The sequence below is a fragment of the Schistocerca gregaria genome, unplaced genomic scaffold (assembly GCF_023897955.1).
Source record: "Schistocerca gregaria isolate iqSchGreg1 unplaced genomic scaffold, iqSchGreg1.2 ptg000387l, whole genome shotgun sequence".
Lineage (NCBI taxonomy): Eukaryota > Metazoa > Arthropoda > Insecta > Orthoptera > Acrididae > Schistocerca > Schistocerca gregaria.
In genome coordinates this window covers 2,092,950-2,102,369 of record NW_026061829.1, presented here as the reverse complement: position 1 = coordinate 2,102,369, position 9,420 = coordinate 2,092,950, and the positions used below count along the sequence as shown (strand labels likewise).

The window sequence follows — 9,420 nt, the reverse complement described above, 5'->3', positions numbered from 1 at the left end:
TTTCTTTGTAGTTGCATTTTTTAAAGGTGTACTTGTCTAGACTCCTGGAACGGAAAGGTTTTTTTTTTTTTTAATCCGTGCTTTACAAAAGTTTCTACAGTCCATTGTTTGAAGCAGTGTCATGGCTGCCATGAGCCGCGCGGGGTACCCGCCATGTGTCCAACGCCTTGTCACGGTTCGCGCGGCTCCCCCCGTTGGAGGTTCGAGTCCTCCCTCGGGCATGGTTGTGTGTGTGTTGTCCTTAGCATAAGTTACTGTAAGTAGTATGCAAACATACGGACTGATGGTTCAAATGGCTCTGAGCACTTTGGGACTTAACATCTGAGGTCATCAGTTTCCTAGAACTTAGAACGACTTAAACGTAACTAAATTAAGGACATCACACACATCTATGCTCGAGGCAGGATTTGAACCTGCGACCGTAGCGGTCGCGTGGCTCCCGACTGAAGTGCCTACAACCGCTCGGCCACATCGGCCGGTCTATCATGTATTCTAGAAGAGCTGCAAGGTCGTCAGTGGCGCCTGTTCTTTCTAGAACAGTTACTATCTTCATATCTATGGTTAAACGTCACCCAGCCATTGACCTTCGTCTGTGCGAATGCGCACAGGCTACCGGAAATCTTACGGGAATCGTCACCTTAGTGTGAGCCAGTAATGAGTGGATGGACAAATACCTATTAAGTACATTACGTATGCGGATTGTGGACGGTTGGGGATGTGAGTCTCACGGGAAGCGTGCGAGGGATAAATTCCTGCAGTCGTGCTGTTCATGTGTGCCCTCGATGGCTCAGATGGATTGAGCGTCTGCCTTGTAAGCAGGAGATTCTGGGTTCGAGTCCCAGTAGGGGCACACTTTTCAGCTGTCCCCATCGAAGTATATCAACAACACCTGTCGGCAGCTGAGGGTTTCAATTAATTATCAGTTGTGAAGGTGATTCGATGAACCCTTTGCCAGGCACTTAAATGTGTTTTGCAGGGTATCCATATAGATGTAGATGATAACTCGTCCCGTGTCGCACGTGCTCAAAAGGATTCATACTGCAGAATGCATGCAAACATACTCACCGAAAATACGGACGAATATCAAGTGCAGGCTGCCGAGTGCTGCATATCCAGCTTAGACAGATCGGCTTTTCCTGCCAAGAAGAACAGGAAGTTGCTGTCTAGGAACAATCAGAGGTAGAGGAAGGGCTGATAAATACTCCTTGAATTGCAGACTAAACGTAAATAACGAAAATACATTTTTGGTAAAAATTGGTCAAAACATAATCGTTTGCCCTCCGTATTGGATTAGCTGTTTTGAATATTGAAAATCTGACTTTAGATTCGTTTTCAGCGACATTAAGAATATATGTGTAACACTCAGTTCATGCAAATCGAAGTAATAATATAACTAAATGTTTTCCCTAAACTTTGAACCCTTTTTTTTTTTTCGAGTAACGATTTTCTCAGAACGGCATGCAGCATAAATTAAAAGTGGTTCGATCTCTTAACTTCTACCTCTGACCCCTAAAAGTAAACACTTTTCTTAGGAACTTATAGCTATAATATGACATTTGTTAATATTAACTAATTTTTGTGTAGGCATAAGGAGTGAAACAAACCCCTCAAAATCGAACTCAAAGTTCGAATTAGCACTGTATCGTTAAATTTAAGGTTGTTTCATTGCGGTTAGGTATACGCTCCCATTAATTTTATGTATTATCGACTGATGTTATCCATTTTCAAGTTCAGAGAAATAATGTAGTATCAACTGATGTTACCCATTTTTGAATTCAGGTAACATCTGAGGTGCCACACTGCACGCACTCTGCGTACTCCAGTCTCGCAAGCCCTTGATCAAATCATAATTACGGGCGCCATTTTTTATTGAAAATCTAAAATTAAGCTCATAGTATTGTCACTCGTAATTCCCAAACAGATCGTTCGAATGTATTTTCATTGTCTCAAAAAAAATTCAAATGTACCCTTTTTTGCTCATTTGTATGAGAACCTGGCCGTAACGCCGGAATATAGTCACTAGATTTTTTTTCAGAGACGCTGTACGTTCGCGAGAAGACTTTCGTTCTGCGCGTGTCGAAGGACATTCCTCAGATATTACTGTGTGTGTGCTACTCAGTCGTGCCATTTAAGTGTACATCTTTGCATAGTTTTCCTTTCACGATGTAAACAGTGTTCCGCTCAGTTGCTAACTGGCCAGTGAGTGGTTCCGAAGGTGTCGGATGTGCGGTGCGTTCGGTCTGCTAGGACAACAGCAGACTGGCGTGGTGCGATGGCAGAAGCAGACACTGAGGGAGCTAGCTGCTGGGACGCCAGCGAACAATTTATGCCAAGTAAGACGAAGAGGACTATTCTAAAATTACGAGCCGTCTAAAAAGTGTTTACCATTGGTAAATCTTGCTGTTGAGTCTGACAAAACTGACAGTTTTTCCTAGAGATACAGGAAATCCCCCCACCCCCACTCAATGAATATTTGGTTGTGATGACAGGCCGATTGGTAGTGTAGCCCGAGATCTAAGTTAGGTTGGAAGGTGGTAATTTGATTGAGAGTTGTTTACGCCAACGATTATGAATGCCGACTAAACGTTGTGCGAGCAGATTGCCCTGTAGCGTAGCCTAGTGTTTCCGTCCGCGCCACATTTAACACACTTTCTCTAACTGTGTACAAAAGTCTCACAACAGCCACGATAACTACGTTTCTGGTGGGGGGAGGGTAGAGTCCACTATGTAACTTTCACGGCAAATTTTAGTAACCGCATAAACTAACCGAAATAGAAGCGTCATTTTAACTATATTTCCTTTTGTGGGAAAATAATGGTTCTCCTCTTTTGGCAGCAACTGTAATATGTAGGCGACTTATTAGTTTTTTTTAAACTCTGAATCATGATCTCAATAGACGCAGTGCTTTTTTTACGTTACTTGATTTGTGGTCTATAGTAAACAATGCAACGAATTGGTAAATTCTTTGAAGTTTGACGTGTGTTACATAGACGACGTCTGCAATGTTCGTAAGGCCAAGTTTGCATATATTCGGTGTCTGTTTTTGTGGCCATGTACTGTATAATTAAGGGGAGGAGGATTATGTTCAAGGAGCAGTGCATTAGCAGTCTATGGAGAAATTGAGAATTTGGATCTAACGAACGGCATGCTCGGGCAGTTCGTGATATTCTGTTGACCACTGTGTAATTCGGACACAGTGATCATTGCCTCTCCCTCGTAACCAGGGGACTCGGCTGCTAATCCTGGTCTGGCACAAATTTTCAACAGTGCCCATTGACTAAAGTCTGTGCCCATTGTCAGCTAATATCATTGTTTCGGTGTTAAATAGTATTTTGTCCGCGATACGTGGTTTAGCTTTTTCATGGATAACAGCTTTGAAAAGCGTACAGATTATATTGATATTCGCTCGTCGTTAGTCCAAGGCAACTATAGCGATTTATAAACACAGTTGTAGTTCGTATTAAGCCCACATACGTAATTGTGTCCTGTGTTTCTTTACCAAGAACTACTCCGTAAGTAATTCCCCTGTAGTGGTATTTTGTTATAGTATTTTGTTTAAATATTTATAGACTGCAGGCTTGGATGAAATATGAAACACATGTCCGAAGTTCCTGTTGATATTGCAGATACTGTTTCATCCGTACTAGGGGACAAAACATTTCATCAAATACAGAAGGACACAATTTGTCTCGAGATTTAGCAATTTTTCGTAATAGAGGCCTTGCGTCGATATGTTTTTCTCTAATTCTTGTTTGGATTTAATCTTAAAACACACTAACTCTTCCACCACTTATTCGATATGTGTTTTCATCCCTTTCGTAGCCTAGAGTTCCTAAACGGTCGATAATATTAATAATTTCCTTTCTCAATTTTATTTTCTGTAAAATCTCCTGTTTATGGTTATTGCTAACATGTTTCACGTTCTCACTTTTATTATTTTTATTTTTCTAGTTTTGTGCCTTGTAGCCAAATTTTCTTTGAATCTGGTTTTCAATTCTGAAATAGTAACAGTTGAAGGTCAAGAGAAGATTGCGGTCTATTTGAGGAGAGTGGCTTGGAGATTTTTTATAACAGACGTATACAGGTCATGGGGATCCTTACCTATATACATTTACTTCGAGTGTGATGTAGCCCATTCTCTTGTCATGATCTCGGCTGTATCGTAGCACATTGTCTCGGTTAGGTTGGAGATTTCTGTTGAGAGTTGCCGAAGTCAACGAAAGTGATTACAAAGTAAAGACTGTGCTAACAGAACGATCTGTAGCGTAGTCCAACACGTTCTTTCTGTCCTTTTAAAGCCTCTTTTAATTAAAAATAACTAAAGCTGCAAGATACAATCACAAAAACTGTATTACGTAATAGAGTAATCCCAGACTATTGTTGTGTAAGTTGTGTGCGTACACTATTTTTTTTGTCAGTGAATATACACTTTTTTACTCATTTGCTGGGTTTCAGTTTTCCCCGTTTTCTGGCAAAAAACCTTTTCCTGTGAAGGGCCCATTAGCTTGTCGGTTATATTTGTGACATTCCCGACGGTCAGTAATTTCGTGATAGTCCATCCACCGGCGTCATTGTTAACATCGGATATAGATTTAAGTATTAGGAAGGCTAATATGAAGCTAATGCATGAGTAGGTCTAATAATTAATAAAAATAGGAATGTGGGTAAGCTACTACATACAGCATAGTGAACTAATTGTTGTGGCCAAGATAGCCACGAATCCCACGCCTACCAAAGTCGTAAAAGTAGTCTTCAGATGATGAAGAAATTGAAGGAATGTGTGATGAGATAAAAGAAATCATTCAGATAGTGATGGGAGATGAAAATTTAATATTAATGGGTGACTGGAATTCGACAGTAGGAAATGGAAGAAAAGGAAACGTAGTAGGTGAATATGGAATGGGGGTAAAAAATTAAAGAGGAAGCCGCCTGGTAGGCTTTTGCCCAGAGCATAACTTAATCATAACTAACACTTGGTTCAAAAATCATGAAAGAAGGTTGTATACCTGGAAGAGACCTGGAGATACTGCAATATTTCATATAGATTATATAATGGTAAGACAGAGATTTAGGAACCATATTTTAAATTGTATGACATTTCCAGGGGCAAATGTGAACTCTGATCACAATATATTGATTATGAACTGTAGATTAAAACTGAAGAAACTGGAAAAAGGTGGGAATTTAAGGAGATGGGACCTGAAAGATCTGACAGAATCAGAAGTTGTACAGTGTTTCAGGAAGAGCATTAGGGAACGATCTACAGGAATGGGGGAACGTAATACAGTGTGATGGGGGATCTGAGTGGTGTACTGTCAAGGGGGAGGGGTTCCTCAGGGATCAGTGTTGGGGCCGCTATAGTTCCTTATTTATATAAATGATATGCCCTCAAGTATTACGGGTAACTCTAAAATATTTTTGTTTGCTGATGACACTAGCTTGGTAGTAAAGGATGTTGTGTGCAACATTGACTCCGTTTCAAGTAGTGCAGTACATGACCTCAGTCAATGGCTTGTAGAAAATAAACTAACGTTAAATCACAGTAAGATTCAGTTTTTACAGTTTCTAACACACAATTCAACAAAACCTGACGTTTTAATATCACAGCATAGGCATATGATTAGTGAAACTGAACGGTTCAAATTCCTAGGTGTTCAAATAAATAGTAAGGTGTTGTGGAAAGCCCACATTCAGGATCTTGTTCAAAGACTTAATACTGCCATTTTCACTATTCGAACGGTACCGAAAGTGAGTGATACTTCGCCAAGTAAATTAGTCTACTTTGCTTATTTCCATTCACTTATGTCGTATGGTATTATGTTTTTGGGTAACTCTTCCCATTCTAGAAGGATATTTTTGGCTCAGAAACGAGAGGTTCGGGCAAAAAGTTGTGTGAGTTCACGAACCTCTTGTCGACCTCTGTTCAGGGAGTCTGGGTATTTTGACATTGGCCTCTCAATATGTGTATTCCTTATTGTCGTTTCTTGTTACCAATATTAGTTTATTTCCAACAATAAGCAGCTTTCACTCGGTTAATACTCGGGAGAAATTAAACCTCCATTTGGATCGGACTTCCTTAACTCTTGTGCAAAAATGTGTGCAGTATACTGCTGCATCCATTTTCAATAAGCTGCCACTCGAATTCAAAAATCTTAGCAGTAATCCACGCGCTTTCAAATCGAAACTGGAGTGTTTCCTCATGGGTCACTCCTACTATTCTGTCGAGGAGTTAATTGAAAAATTAAGCTGATTCTCATTGTACTGCTGATAGCGTTTGCTTAAACTTATGGACTGATTTTCTCTCAGGTTCATGAACATGTATTTTTATCTGTTATTACTTTTATGTTGTAAGTTCATGTGTCGCCCTAACCGCCGTCTGCTTCACGTCTGCTGTGCAGCGAGCTACCTTAATTTAAGTATTAACTGTATTTTTCTTACTTGTCACTTCTTCTTCCGTGTGTTTTTGCTTTTGCTGCCTCGTAGTGTAGCGGCAGTGGGGAGTCTAGTGCGTCGCATGGTGCACCCCAGGTGTTAGATGCTTCACCCACTGTCCCTGCTGTCGAGACATCTTCGCGGGTACCGGGCGCGGCTGGCCACCCTCTCCCCAAGGGGAGTGGCGGGTTCAGCGGCGTTCGCGGCGCACGAGGCGGAGGGTCAATGTGGAGGCTGGCCGTGTGGCATCGCCCGCTCTGCCTGTGAATGGACATGTGGCTGCTCCTTCAGCAACGTCCGAGCAGGCACACAGGGGGAGGGGTTTATTAGTTATTGGGAGCTCCAACGTTAGGCTGGTGATGGAGCCCCTTAGGGAAATAGCGGAAAGGTCGGGGAAGAAGGCCAGTGTTCACTCTGTGTGCTTGCCGGGGGGTCTCATCCGAGATGTGGAGGGGGCCCTACCGGCGGCGATAGAGAGCACTGGGTGCACCCGACTGCAAATTGTTGCTGATGTCGGCACCAATGACTCCTGCCGTCTGGGTTCAGAGGTCATCCTCAGTTCGTACAGGCGGTTGGCGGAGTTGGTGAAGGCGGAAAGCCTCGCTCGCGGGGTGGAATCAGAGCTAACTATTTGTAGTATCGTTCCCAGAACCGATCGCGGTCCTCTGGTTTGGATCCGAGTGGAAGGCTTAAACCAGAGGCTCAGACGATTCTTCGGAGAGCTGGGGTGCAAATTTCTCGACCTCCGCAATGGGGTGGAGAAATGTATGGTCCCCCTGAATAGGTCAGCCGTGCACTACACGCCGGAAGCGGCTACGAGGGTAGCGGAGTACGTGTGGAGTGCACATGGGCTTTTTATTAGGTTAGAGAATTCCCTCCCTAGGCCCAACAAGACGCCTCCTGAGACGCGGCAAGGCAGGAGTAGGCAAAATGCGACAGGGAATAACAATATTAATGTGCTAATAGTAAACTGCAGGAGCGTCTATAGAAAGGTCCCAGAACTGCTCTCATTAATAAACGGTCACAACGCCCATATAGTACTAGGGACAGAAAGTTGGCTGAAACCACAAGTAAACAGTAATGAAATCCTAAACTCCGATTAGAATGTATATCGCAGAGAAAGGCTGGACAGTAAAGGGGGAGGCGTGTTTATAGCGATAAGAAGTGCAATAGTATCGAAGGAAATTGACGGAGATTCTAATTGTGAAATGATTTGGGTGAAGGTCACGGTTAAAGCAGGCTCAGACATGGTAATTGGATGTCTCTATAGGCCCCCAGGCTCAGCAGCTGTTGTGGCTCAGCACCAGAAGAATAATTTGGAAAATATTTCGAGTAGATTTCCCCACCATGTTATAGTTCTGGGTGGAGATTTTAATTTGCTGGATATAGACTGGGAGACTCAAACGTTCATAACGGGTGGCAGGGACAAAGAATCTAGTGAAATATTTTTAAGTGCTTTATCTGAAAACTACCTTGAGCAGTTAAACAGAGAACCGACTCGTGGCGATAATATATTAGACGTTCTGGTGACAAACAGACCCGAACTATTTGAATCAGTTAATGCAGAACAGGGAATCAGCGATCATAAAGCGGTTACTGCAACGACGATTTCAGCCGTAAATAGAAATATTAAAAAAGGTAATAAGATTTTTCTGTTTAGCAAAAGTGACAAAAAGCAGATTACATAGTACCTGACGGCTCAACACAAAAGTTTTGTCTCAAGTACAGATAGTGTTGAGGATCAGTGGACAAAGTTCAAAACCATCGTACAATATGCGTTAGATGAGTATGTGCCAAGCAAGATCGTAAGAAATGGAAAAGAGCCACAGTGGTACAACAACCGAGTTAGAAAACTGCTGCGGAAGCAAAGGGAACTTCACAGCAAACATAAACATAGCCAAAGCCTTGCAGACAAACAAAAATTACGCGAAGCGTAGTGTGAGGAGGGCTATGCGAGAGGCTTTCAGTGAATTCGAAAGTAAAGTTCTATGTACTGAATTGGCAGAAAATCGTAAGAAATTTTGGTCCTATGTCAAAGCGGTAGGTGGATCAAAACAAAATGTCCAGACACTCTGTGGCCAAAATGGTACTGAAACAGAGGATGACAGACTAAAGGCCGAAATACTAAATATCTTCTTCCAAAGCTGTTTCACAGAGGAAGACTGCACTGTGCTTCCTTCTCTTGAAGTCGCATAGTTGACAAAATGGTAGATATCGAAATAGACGACAGAGGAATAGAGAAACAATTAAAACCGCTCAAAAGAGGAAAGGCCGCTGGTCCTGATGGGATACCAGTTCGGTTTTACACAGTGTACGCGAAGGAACCTGCCCCCCTTCTTGCAGCGGTGTACCGTAGGTCTCTAGAATAGCGAAGCGTTCCAAGGGATTGGAAAAGGGCACAGGTCATCCCCGTTTTCAATAAGGGACGTCGAACAGATGTGCAGAACTATAGACCTATATCTCTAACGTCGATTAGTTGTAGAATTTTGGAACACGTATTATGTTCGAGTATAATGACTTTTCTGGAGACTAGAAATCTACTCTGTAGGAATCAGCATGGGTTTCGAAAAAGACGGCCGTGTGAAACCCAGCTCGCGCTATTCGTCCACGAGACTCAGAGGGTCTTAGACACGGGTTCACAGGTAGATGCCGTGTTTCTTGACTTCCGCAAGGCGTTTGACACAGTACCCCACAGTCGTTTAATTAACAAAGTAGGAGCATACGGACTATCAGATCAGTTGTGTGCTTGGATCGAGGAGTTCCTAGATAACAGAACGCAGCATGTCATTCTCAATGGAGAGAAGTCTTCCGAAGTAAGAGTGATTTCAGGTGTGCCGCACGGGAGTGTCATAGGGCCGTTGCTATTCACAATATTCATAAATGATCTGGTGAGTGACATCGGAAAGTCTCTGAGGCTTTTTGCAGATGATGCTGTGGTGTATCGAGAGGTTGCAATAATGGAAAATTGTACTGATATGCAGGAGGATC

The 9,420-nt window shown here is 42.5% G+C and overlaps 1 non-coding gene across 1 annotated transcript; it reads left to right on the top strand.

Moving 5' to 3' along the window:
- The first annotated feature begins 775 nt into the window (after nucleotides 1–775).
- Nucleotides 776–850, top strand: Trnat-ugu (transfer RNA threonine (anticodon UGU)). Its single transcript has one exon. It is a non-coding gene; the product is annotated as a tRNA-Thr (tRNA).
- The last annotated feature ends 8,570 nt before the right edge of the window (nucleotides 851–9,420 follow it).